Raw genomic sequence first — 13,261 nt, 5'->3', positions numbered from 1 at the left:
GAAAAACTCCACCGATAATTCCCGGTATACAGGTTCTTGGATGGCAAACAAATTCCTCCACCCGTGACAAGTGAAAGAAAATTGGTCCCCTTCGTATGTTTTCGACCAATAGCGTGTCAACTCAGCAACCATTCCCACTCCACCAAGCCATCCCCAATCGATAATTGGGGCTATCACAGACTCCCTATTGTACAGCCATCCAAGACGATTCTCGTAAGTAGTTAACAACGGTCGGGGAATGTTTTGAGGAAACTGGTATAAGGGATGTATACTTGCTACATCTATCGGGTTTTCCTCCTGTGGAACAGCTCGTCATGGTCCCATTTCTGCATACAAAATCAAACCAAAACAGCAAACGTCCAAAACATTAAAACAATTTATGCTGTTCTGCCAGAAGTCACGACGTGGCCAGGCTACGCCACGTCATGGGCCGCAGTCGGTCACAACTATACGATCGGTCCATTTATATGACATTTCTACCAAAATTAGTGCTTGGGGTTTGTTCCTATGGACATTTAAAGGACATGCAATCTAAAATCAACCACTAGATTCGACCAATTTCGAGAATCATACAAACCCTAACCATGAAAACTTGAAATTGGAAGAACTAACTACATAAAAATGAGAAAAACACATACCAAGTAGAGTAATTGGCAAGATCTTGCAAGGAATTTGGAAGTAGATTAAGAAATTGGTTGTGGGGTTATGTTGTTCCCTTTCGTGCGGCAGTCTTCAAGTGGGATGGGAATGATCGGTCAAAGGGTTTTAAAGAAATGCCCCCCCCCCCCCCTGATTTTTTTAAAGGCCACGACGTGGCTAGCTATGCCCACGTCGTGGACCTTAAATCTGTCATCTAGTCCCATGTTTTCAATTTGACCCACGACGTGGCTGGTTATGCCCACGTCGTGGAAACTGCCCAAATGCAAAATTTTAATAAAGTCTTACATATTAACTAATTACTTTGCATTTCATTCATTAATTAAAGTTCCCCACAGCTAATTCTTTACTAATTATCAGTTATTTAGATGATGAGTTGATGTCTTTCCTAAAAGAGAAAAAGAAAAATGTAAAAGAAAAGAAAATGCAAACCAAACTCGGGTTGCCTCCCGAGAAGCGCTTCTTTTTCTTGGAGTCTTGAGCTGGACTTCGTGCCTTCTACGTTGAATCTTCTGAAGAGTCCACCATTAAGATCTTTTGTTCCTTGAACCGCCTCTTGTAAGCTTGAACTCGCCTTTTATATGCCTTCTTTGAATTTTCCTTTTTAGCTTTTCCCTCTTCTTCCAGCTTGCGTTTTGTGCCCTTGGGTTCCTCTTTGCACTCCATAGCATCCACCTCCTCTTTCACCATCGGCTTTGTCATTCTTGAAGTGACCTCCTCTTCATCACTTGTTATCTCCTCATCCTCTTCGTTCACCCAAGAAGGCGGACTCTTGTAAGCTATGACTTCAATCAAATATGGAACAGATGCCCTCGGTTTTGTCCTTTTGACTCGATGAACTGTCTTTATCTCTTCTTCCATAAGCTTTTCCAGTTCTTCTAGTTCATTCTCTTTGTTAATTGTGAACAACTCTTCTTTATCTTCTTGAAAGTCATCTTTTATCCCAAAGACTTCTTGTTCATCTCCAACCCTCAAAGTGAGCTTAGACTCGCGGATATCAACAAGGGCTCCAGTAGTGTTAAGCAATGGACGACCAAGGATTATTGGAACATCCAGATCTTCTTTCATGTCCAAGACTACAAAGTCTATTGGAAAAATAAATCTTCCAATTTTCACCAAAATATCCTCCACTATGCCCCAGGGTTGTGTCACCGAACGATTTGCCATGTGAATCTTCATTTTTGTAGCCTTCATTTTCTGAATCTCCAATTTTTGATAAAATGAAAAAGGCATCAGATTAATGCTAGCCCCAGAATTGGCTAAAGCATTAACCTTCATTTTATTCCCAAACTCACATGGAAGCGTGAGGCATCCAGGATCCCCCATCTTTTCTGGTGTTTCTCCCAACACAGCTTTTGAAGTTTGTTCACTTAGAATCACTGTAGACTGCTTCTTTAATTGCCTTCGAGTGTCTATCAAGTCTTGCAGTAATTTCTGGTTCTCGGGAGTTTTGGATAAGGACTCGAAAAAGGGGGTATTAATTGGGATTCCCTTCACATGATTTACATACTCAAAATGCTCCTTCTCCAGTAAACCAAGTGCAGCTCGGGTGGGAAATGGCAAAGGTGGCTGATAAGCTGGAACGGGCTCAAAGGGTTTTTGATCAGCCATGCGCCACGTCGTGGCCAGAGGAGTGCCACGTCGTGGCGAGCCTGGTACAGCACTTTCTCCATTTTCGATCCTTGATTTCTTGGTCTGCTGCGGTTCTTCTTCCAATGCCTCCAGGAACTCAGAGATTGCATCTTCTTCAATATCGATGGCCATTACCTGAGATTGGGTCTTTACTTCGGGATTCTTCGGGGACAATTTTCCATGAACTAAAGTGGCTAGTTGACCAAATTGTACTTCAAGGTTATGGATGGAGGCTTGCTGATTCTTTATCAGAGTTTGTTGCTCCATAATGGCAGAATCAGCGGCATCGTGTCTCTTTTCCGAAGCTTCCATAAACTTCATCAAAATGGTCTCTAGGTCGGGTTTCTTCTCGGCTGGTGGCTGCTCCTTTTGATAAAGGCCTCGACCTGTCTGCCTATACTTTTCTTCTTTTTGCTTCTTGTACTCTTCATATGGCAGCCACTCCTTCTTCAGTTTCCTCCAGTCCTCATCAAACTTATCCCCACTAGAGTAGTACACTTGAGCTTTTCTGTTCCCAAACTCATCTACATTGCAGTCCTTGGTCAAGTGTGGACCACTGCATCTCTCGCAACCCACTCTTATGGCATGTATCGACTGGTCCATTTGTGTTATCATGTGATCCATATTACTCAGCATGGCCATGACAGCTGCTATTTCTTCAGTTTGGGCCCCTCCACCTCCTTTGATTCCTTCTTGCCTCGGGTTGTGGCATTCGCGAGAGTGCTTCGCGAATTCTTCAATTAGCTCATTGGCCTCCCTTGGATTTTTCTTTGTCAACGGTCCTTGAGAATCAAGGAGTTGTCTTGTCATCACGTTGACCCCATCATAAAAGATTGACATCTCTTGCTGCACATTTAGGTCATGTTGAGGTTAATTTCTGAGCAAGCCCTTGTACCGCTCCCATGCTTCGTATAGTGATTCCCCCGGTTGTTGCTCAAAGTTGGCTATTGCCTTCTTGAGTTTGGCTATCTTGGATGGCGGGCAAAACAGGTCCAAGAATTGCTCATGCATTTGAGCCCAAGTGGTGATTGTACCCGGTGGGAGTGCCTTTAACAACTCCTTAGCAGCTCCTTTGAAAGTGATGGAAAGCATCCTAAGCAAGACTGTGTTTCTGTTGACATTTGAGACATTGAAGTAATCCGCAATGTCGTTGACTTCGTCTAGATGCTTAAAAGCATCCTCATGATCTTTCCCGAAAAATGGGATGTCCTTTAGTGCAGTCAATATGTGTCCCTTCAGCTCGAATGTGGCAGTGGCAGGTATCGCGGGTTGGACTAAACCGGGACCCACATCTTCTCGGATCCGCTTCTTGTAAGCTCCCATGGACATTTCTTCAATCGCTGCCATCTCGTTCCTTGGCTCGTTCTCGGATTTGCTCGTGTGTTCTTCAAATTCTGGCTCGGTATCGCTTTCGGACTCGGTTTGGATGGGCGTATGATCCAAATGCTCAAGATTGCTCTTGTGCCTCGCTGATGAACTTGACTCTCCTGTCCTCTTTCCCGACTTCCTAGAAAAAGCTGACTTCAATTCTTGTAAGGGAGTCTTTTTCTTGTGAAGTGCAGACTCGGGATCTTCCAGTGGTGGCACCAAGTGTGTGTTTGAGCTTCTGGTCATGAACTCCTGCAACTTGCTAAACTAAAAACGTAAAACTGAACTAAAATAAGAAAAACTAACTTCAAACTAAAAAAATCTAGTTTTTAACTGTCCACGTCGTGGCCAGAGGAGTGCCACATTGTGGACTCTGTGAATAACAGAAAAAAAAATTATTTTGCTGAAAAATTAACTTTTTGTGGATTTTTACTCCACAAGAAGGATCGATCAATTTAATGCAAATAAATGAGCTAAAAACTAAGCCGTTCCCCAGCAACGGCGCCAAAAACTTGATGTGCACAAAAGTACTCACTAATTTTAATATTTATAACCTAACAAACTTAACTAACTATGCACTTATAGGCAGTGTACCTAGTCAGATTACAGTATAGCTTGAGTAAGTCGGGTGTCGATCACAGGGAACGGTGTTCTAATTAATTTATTTACTATTAAATTAACCTAATTTATTAACAAGTTTAAAAGGGGTTTTATCTGGTTTTACAAGATCAGATGAACTTAAATTAAATTCAATAAACAAAAACACACTCTTGTTTAGTTTGAATCCACTTCTCCCTTATGGCTAGCTAATGATTACGGATTATTAAGTTGGTTTTTAGTTGTATTAGTAATTTAGTTCTAACTTTACCAATAATTAACTAATTCATGTCAAACCATGTATGTTCACACATAATTAAACACAGAACTAATTATGAATGTAAATATGCTATGTAAGATTTGTTGTATAAACGCAATTATGATCACAACACACGTTCTCTAGCACATCTAAGCTTTATTTATTCTAATTACTAACTAAGATTGGTCAATCCTAGCTCTAACAATTCAATGTTCACTAAATCATTAGGTAAACAGGTTCATGCAGTTTAATGGTCACTAAGCTACACAGAACATGCAATCAAGCAATTAGATAAACAAATAATAGCATGCTAGGTTATACAAATCAAACACCAACAATTTTTACCAACTAAACTTAATGCATAAACATATAACTATTCATAAGTTTAAAGCTTCATCTAGCTAAACAAGAGTAGCTAGATTCAGCTGCTCATCATAGCAACTAAGCCAACACAGCTAAAAATAATGAAAGACATGTTCTTATTTAACTAAAATATAAACCTCTATTCTTTTTTATGTTGAAAACCTTTTTCCAGAACCCTTCTTTCGCTTTGAATCGACTCTTGGAACTCTTTCCTTCTGCCAAAAGCTTCTTCCTTTCGTAATAATCAGGAGATCTTATATAATCTTCAAAAACCCGCACCATGTCGTGGCCAGCTGTGTCATGTCGTGGGCTTCAAGTAATACGTATCCTCCAAGGAAATCCTCCGCGTCGCGATGTCTATCTTCTGGAAAACCCATGCCACATCGTGGGCTTCATCGCCACGTCGTGAATTAAGTATTTATCGTGAATTTATTCTTTTCTTATCTTTCAAGCCTCCCATGTTCCACATTTTGTCACTTTTGGTCCCTCTCTTCGAAAATCCTTTATATTGACTGAAAATAAAAATTTGAAGCTATAAGTATCATTATTCTAAACATATTATCAATTTATTAATAAAAATGTACTTAAATATTGTCTAAAAATAAGTATAAATATGGCAATATCAGTCTTCACAACAAATGAGAATTGAAGGATTCCAATCCTTTTTACCCCTTAATAACCAAACTGCTGACAACATGTGCTTACATGTGCTAGTGCTCCATCACTAGCCAAACCCCAAAAGACCGCACAACTTCTAATGACCAAATGAACACTTCCCGAATCCTAGCGAAACTGATAACCCTTGATGCCTTGAACTGATACCACACTAAAATCTTGAAGTCCAATTAACTGATGCTCTAACCAAAACCTCAACAATAGACCACTTCCCTTGGCGCTTCCAAAAGCCAACCAAAGGACAATGGCTGAATTCACAGAATCCTGACGATGCTAGATAACCAACTCGTTGAATCCTGATCGCATACCTTCCACATAATGCCCCTGAACCGATCTCGACCATAACCCAAGAAACACTGAACACTCCAAACCTGCTAAAAGTGAGACAACCTTTCACTGACCCCTAATAATTCACAGCATGTAAATGGCATATAACATCTCTTGAAAATATAATCCAAACACAAGCATATAAATAAACCCAAAGATACACTTACCGAACTGATGCAAAATAATAGCAACATAATACATATAAAACTGAAAGAATCAAAAGATATATACCCGCAACATCGCCTGCTAGAGTCCTAATCTCCTCTGTATGTCACTACAAGGCCCGACTCTTCTCTGCTAGGGATCCTGCCCTACCCTCTTGTCCATCGATGATCCTCAAAGTAACCAGAGCAGGCCCACTCACTGCTCCTCCCGCCAACATCGGACAGTCGACCTTCTTATGGACCACCTGATTGCAATGGAACCATAACGGCTCCCCCCCCCACCCCCCTGAACAAACCCTGCCACACTTGTAGCATCCCAAACCCCCTGGAACGATAAACTCCATCGTTTCGTTTCCCGCATGTGATGTGTTGACCCCGGCCCAGATGGCCTCTCAAATGCTGATTAGAAGTCTTGGGTCTCTTCCCAGGACCCTCCGTTATATGCACCTAATCTGAACCCCTCTTCTCGAGGTGCTCCAAATCGATCTCCTGCTCTTGGGCTCTAGAAACCCTATCATTCAGGGTCTCGCATCCTGAAATACTCACAAACTCCCTGGTGTCATCCCGAAACATATCATGATACCTCTCCTTCCCCATTTCCTCATATGCTGCAAATTATGGTACCAATAAAGCCCTCTCCCAAAACTTGGCAGTGATCTCTGCCACGGTCTTAGTAGTCCGGCGGAGATGCAGAAACTCTCGCGCCAACTACTGCACCTTAATCGTCGGTGAAAATTCAGCTCGGAACCTGTTAGAAAAGTCATCCCATGATATAACATCGATAACATCATCACCCAAGTCTCTACCGACCTCTTCCCTCCAATCTTGTGCCATGTCCTTCAATAGGCAGGAAGCATAACTGACATTCGCCTCCTCAGGGCAGAAACTCATCCTAAACGCGTTGGCTATATCCGTTAACCACCTCCTACTGACAATAGGGTTCCTCTCCCCATGGAACGCAGGAGTTCCATAAACACAGAACTCCGAGAAAGGAAGAGTGCGAGCTCCAAAAACAAACATAATCTCAGCACGTAACGCACCCAATCACTCAACCAAGATCTCCGAAATACTGCGAGAAATCTCCAACAAAATAAGCTCCTGCAACTGCTCGCTAATCGGCTCAGCACCTGCACCTGAGCCGGAACCCAAACCAAAACCAGATCCAGAACCTGAATCACCTCCTGGAGTGCTCATCTCCAAATTAAAATACAATAAGCCAACAATCAGAACTCGCCCCAAGATCCTCCTCCCATCAACTTCTTAGATTCTCCAAGACTCTCGCCGATTTGAGTATGCATCTTGTTCTTTCAGAAGTATAGGCCCAATACTACCTTCCACACCTATCCATACTTTCCCCAGCAATCCTCCCGAATCCTCTAAGTCACTTTCTCAATTGACGCACTAAAGCTCCCTAAACAATGTGATTACAACCAATGCAGCACCCCCACGCTCACCTAGATTCCCGGCCTCACCCTGCAAGCAGCTGTGGAAGAACTCCCTATAATGCAATCATCCACCTCATGAATACCATCATATTCACTTAGTAGCTGACTCCCATCATCAAAGAGTTCCACAAATCACAAAGCAAGCAACATTCGTGCAAAAACACTCCAATCCATAGAACTGCCATAAAACATTCAAACCACATACCACAACTCATGCGATCCCTTTCCAATCTCACTATTGGCTGCCTTATGCATGCAAATTATACACAAAATAGGATTACATAGACTGTCGAATAATAGACTCTAACCTAGGACCACAACCAGACAAGGAACAAGAAATAAGGCCAAATCAATTATTCTATGGCTATAAGATCCTAACCGTATACAATTTTTAAAGTATACACTTAGCAGTTACTGATACCATTAGATATTTCCATTACAAGATACCATACAATACTCTCAAGACCACTAAGCATCACACATATCAAGCCAATCTATTACTGACAAATCAACTCTCGCATGCAAGTCTACCAACTCATATACAAAGGCATCCCTCTTAGAACTCTATCATGCAAAAACTGAGCAAATCCTTAGTCCTAACTATCATGCAGTTCTCATAATCATATCATATCAAAATAAAAATGTATTGATATTCTGGGAACCACTTACTTGAGCTTGGCCGATTGCACACATCACACCCCTTTCTTTGATTAGAAATTCCTTTTTAGTTGAATATTTATTTTATAAAAATCTTCATCAACCCTCAGTTTGAGTTCAGGAACACCCGAGAGTATGCCCAAATCCCTCAAACCAAGGCTCTGATACCAACTTGTAACATCCCAAAAATCCAGGGTCAAAATTTCATTTTTGTTATAGTCAAAACACTAATGAAACTTATCCAAACATTGAAAAGCATTTAAATAAAACAATTATCAGAGTTCATTCCCAAAGATCACATATTGCAGAAAACACGGGTGTATGCGATGCAATCGTCCCGAACTCTTCATTTGAAAATCGGAGTGCCTGAAACAAAACTAAAAACCGTAAGCACAAAGCTTAGTGAGTTTCCCAAAGTATACAACACATGAAACCACATAAGTCCGCATAAATCATGCCTACAAATATATAAGGATGCCATGGAAACCCTCCACGGTCTTATTCTGGTGCCAAGGGAACCCCCACATGGTCTTAACGAACTGCCATGGGAACCCCCATATGGTCTTAGCCTGGATTGCGATGGGCTCCCCCCATCGTCTAATTTCCAATTGTCGCGGGCACCCCCTGGGGTCTTACATGCAAGTATCAAAGAGACAACTAGCATACCACATATCACAAATACAACGAGCATACCACATAACAAATAATGGGCCGACGTTGGTGCCTTCGACCCGTGGATATGGTGAGGAGACTCACCTCGAATGCTGAAGCTCAATGCAAGAAACCCTAGCTACTGCCCTGACAACTTCCCAAGCTAGCAATACCAAAACAACATACAATAAGCAACCGAATCCCAACCCATGATCAATAATCAAACTTGGGGTAAAATAATCATTTTACCCCTGACCCATCAAGACTCACAACCAAGGCCCAAGCCCAAAACCAACAAGGCCCAAAACTATAAGATCCATAAAAGCCCATTAATGACCCAGTTTTCCAAATTAGGCACAAACCTATATGGGCCTTACCCAAAAGCCCAACAATTCATGGTTTAATAATAATTCTCCGTTGGCCCAAAGGTCCAAACCAATTGAGGCCATTAAATCTCAAAACCATTGGGCTGACCAAGGCCCAAAACTATTGGCCCATAAAGGCCTAATACCAAAATCTAGGCCCAGCTAGTCATGATCAAGCAAGAGTCCAAGACTCTAAGATTCCCTTGGTCAAAAATCCCAACATACAAAACTCAAACCCAAGCCCGAGTCCCAAACATGAAACATGCCCATAAGCCCACTAACGTACGTACGTGGGGGGTACCCCCTTAGGTACGCTCAACGTACTCGACGATAAAGATCGGGGGACTTAGGTCAGTACGTAGGGCATACAAAGACTTACGCGGGGCGTAACCGTTGATCCTCCAAACTCAATTTGTGACTTAACCAATTAAGAACTTTGCATCTAAACTTCAGGAAACCTGAAAATAAAGCTCTTAATGCATAAAGTCGGCACCTTTATGCATTTACATGACTCAAAGGGACCCAATGACCATCTTAACCAAATAATACCCATCTTAATCCATCTAGAGCATGCATGGATTATATATGAGCATCAATCAAGCATTTTCATAAACTTATAACCTCATATCTGCTAAGAGTGGCAACTCAAAGCTTATAGAGTGGTGTCAAACCACTAGATCTCACCCATGAGGTCAAAATGGGACCAAAACCCATATAATCATAGATATCAACTTCTAATGATCAAGCTAAGAACCTTTTACCTTCAATGAGCTGAAAATGTAGCAAAGAGTCCAGATCCACAAGCCTTTCCTTGAACCACCACCTTGCACTAAGCTACCACTTCTTGAAATACACTAGAATCCACCAAAAATGCACATACAAGGCTCACAACACTCTTGGATGAAGCTAAAACTCAAAACTAGGGTTTAACACAATGGAGGAGGAAAGGGAGGCTCACACCTAGAACTTAAGGTGCTTAAATAGTGAGCCAACCCTAATAATTAGGGTTTTGGAACTCAGCACACTACGTTGGGCGTAGTGTTTGTATGTTGGTCCCACAGCTCGGTTTGAACCCTCCAATCCAGTATTTCAGTTAAGACCCTCCGGGCCCACAACTGCGTTTGGACCCTCCGGTCCTATCTCGGAAATCACAGAATATATGTGACATCTCCAAATTTCATGACCAGAAAAGACCGATTTGTTTATGCTTTATTTGAAAATCAGAGTATATTTTTAAATAAGTATATTGCGGAATTTGTTCCCATAAAAACATGATAAATATATTATCAAAGCATTTCCGAAGAAATGTATTTTGTTCATATTAAAACTTTGGGATGTCATCGTCAATACTGAAACATAAGCATAAACAAACCTTACATTTACTTACACTAGTGATCTACATCTCCTTTAATCTCTCAATATAAAGTAGCTTCGTATCGATACCTGTGATACAAATAGACTAAGTGGGTCAGGTTGGGAAACCTGGTAAGTACATAGGGTTTTCAACCCACAATAATATAATTATTATATTTAATCATCAAACAATCAACCCAATTACATATCCCCATTATCTTCTTTAACTTTAAGGATCTACCCTAAGAATCATATATCCTTCATTCCTAAGGATTGACCTAAGGAATAGGCATGAAGTCCATCGCTGCCTGAGGTTTATACAACAAGCACTAAATCCATAGCTGCCAAGGTACTAAGTCCATAGCTACCAATGTTCATCTATACGTACTAAATCCATAGCTACCAACGTACATATATAAGGCACTAAGTCCAAAGCTGCCAGGGTTCTTAAATTACAACTGGTGAACACATAGTTCAAAACATCTGGTAAACACATAGTTCAAATATACGTGGTAAACACATAGTTCAAAACATCTAATGAACTCACAATTTAAAATTACTTAATGAACACATAATTCAAAAACACCTAGTGAACACTTAGTTCAAAAATACCTAATCCATACTTCCGGATCTAAAACTAACCTCTTTTCCTGATCCATACTCCCGGATCTGGTATGTATGATCCATACTCCCGGATCAATAACTATGCCCATTCCATACTCTCGAACTAGGGACAATTAACTATGTCTTAAATCATACTCCTAGATTAATAAGAAATAAGTATGTCTATACTCTGCTAGATTACTTGATCATTTTAAACATAGAGACCTCTCATCAATTTTTATTTCATCACACATCATCTAATTCATCTACCCATGTTTTATCCAACATATTTGTAGATATAAAATACATATACAATTTAAATCAATTAAAACATGTATAAAATTGTTCATCCATCATAGATAGCAAGTATACAGATAATACAAACACGTAGCACATAATTTATATAAAATACTTCATATCTATGTTTAAGATGAAAATAATATGCACTCACTTTAGTAGCGTGATTGGATAGAATCGAACTAGAAAAGGTCAGCGGTTCATGATCGTCGTGCTCGGGATATAGAACGGCTTCAACAAACGAGAGATAGAGAGAGAGAGAGAGAGGAATTGGTGTAAGAAGAGCAAGGGCTGAACATCCTATTTATATGGTGATTTTTTGCCCCTCACTTTGTGAGAATTCATTGCTCACATCCTGAGCCATGCCTGATCACTACGTAGCTTTGCCACCTGTACTCTATGCTTGCATAATGTCGGTTTGACTCCTCACGTCGTGAGAATTCATTGCTCACATCGTGAGATTTTGAGTTATCGTTTCCGTAGATTTCTAGATTGAATTGTGGCGTTTTGACTCCTCACGTCGTGAGAAAAGAGGCTCACGTCGTGAGTCCAGTCAGATTAGGGTTTCTGACACGTGTCATGCTCTCAGACAGCTACAACTTCGGAAGGCCATAACTTTTGCATACGAGATCCGTTTTTGACGTTATTTATATCCACGCGAAGGTGGAGACATACTCTAACACTTTCATTTAGAATCATAAGGCTAGAAAGTAATCTATCATAAACTCACTTTTTATGATTCTGATGTCGTGCCGGTTTTGTTGTGAAATTTCGACAGGTCATAACTTCTTCGTTATAACTCGGATTTCAGCGTTCTTTATATGTACAGAAACCTTGTGATATATACTACAAATTATTTAAGATTATTTATTCTAAATAATCTTCTATCAAAAATTCATTTTTGATGCTTATTGTCTTAAAACTGACTAGCCCGAATCTGCGGGCGTTACAATATATCATATATATCACACAAACAAAATGCATAACATCACATAACTCAAATAAGCACAAAAGACCCTCCGGTCATACATAGATACCACTCATGGTAAGTATAGTGAGAAGACTCACCTCGTACGAAAGCTAAGCAAAAGTGTACTCCTCGAACACGAATCACCGAACCTAGCCTCCGCATAGTCACATTTGATGATTATCTCTAGTTAACACTTAAATCACAAATTCTAAAAAACTAGGTTATTTTACCTATATAACTCTTGGATTGGGAAAAAGACAATTTTAACCCTTCATGGTCACCATGATTCATAATTGACCAAACCCTAAAGTCAACAAAAGTCAAACTCGAGTCAACAGTCCATGTTTGACTCAACTCGCCAAGTGCACCTATGTGACTCGTGGAGCCCCCACTATTCCTCAAAATATCGCGAAAACCCAACTTAACTCGTCGAGTTGTCTCATCAACTCGCCTCGCCCTTGTCCAGACTCATCGGGGAAAACCCTAGCCGACTCGTCGAGTCAGCTCATTGACTCGCCGAGTCCCTTAAGTCAAAATCTTATTCAGACGTTTTTAAGGCACACCTAACACTCCAAACTCTAGATCTATCCTCCCAAGGTTTGAATGCCACGTAAAGCTTCGATCTTTACGTTCATGCATGGCATATTTGCTCCTAGGGGTGTAAGTGAGCCGAGCTACTCATGAGCTACTCGGGATCGACTCGTTAAAAGCTCGACTCGAGATCAAATTAAACGAGCCCGAGCCAAGCTCGAGCCTAGATTTGAGGCTCGTTTACTAAACGAGCTCGAGCCGAGCTTCAATTAATGGGGCTCGCGAGCTTAAACGAGCCTATATATATATATATATATACACACACACACACACACACACACACATAT

The 13,261-nt window shown here is 40.8% G+C and overlaps 1 non-coding gene across 1 annotated transcript; it reads left to right on the top strand.

Annotated features, from left to right (window-relative positions):
- The first annotated feature begins 3,145 nt into the window (after nt 1-3,145).
- LOC128129438 (small nucleolar RNA R71) lies at nt 3,146-3,252 on the top strand. Its single transcript, XR_008227336.1, has one exon. It is a non-coding gene; the product is annotated as a small nucleolar RNA R71 (small nucleolar RNA).
- Nucleotides 3,253-13,261: the final 10,009 nt, after the last annotated feature.

The sequence above is a fragment of the Lactuca sativa genome, chromosome 9 (genome assembly GCF_002870075.4).
Source record: "Lactuca sativa cultivar Salinas chromosome 9, Lsat_Salinas_v11, whole genome shotgun sequence".
NCBI lineage: Eukaryota > Viridiplantae > Streptophyta > Magnoliopsida > Asterales > Asteraceae > Lactuca > Lactuca sativa.
Note: the sequence above shows the minus strand (reverse complement) of the source record. Positions and strands in the feature narration are given on the sequence as shown.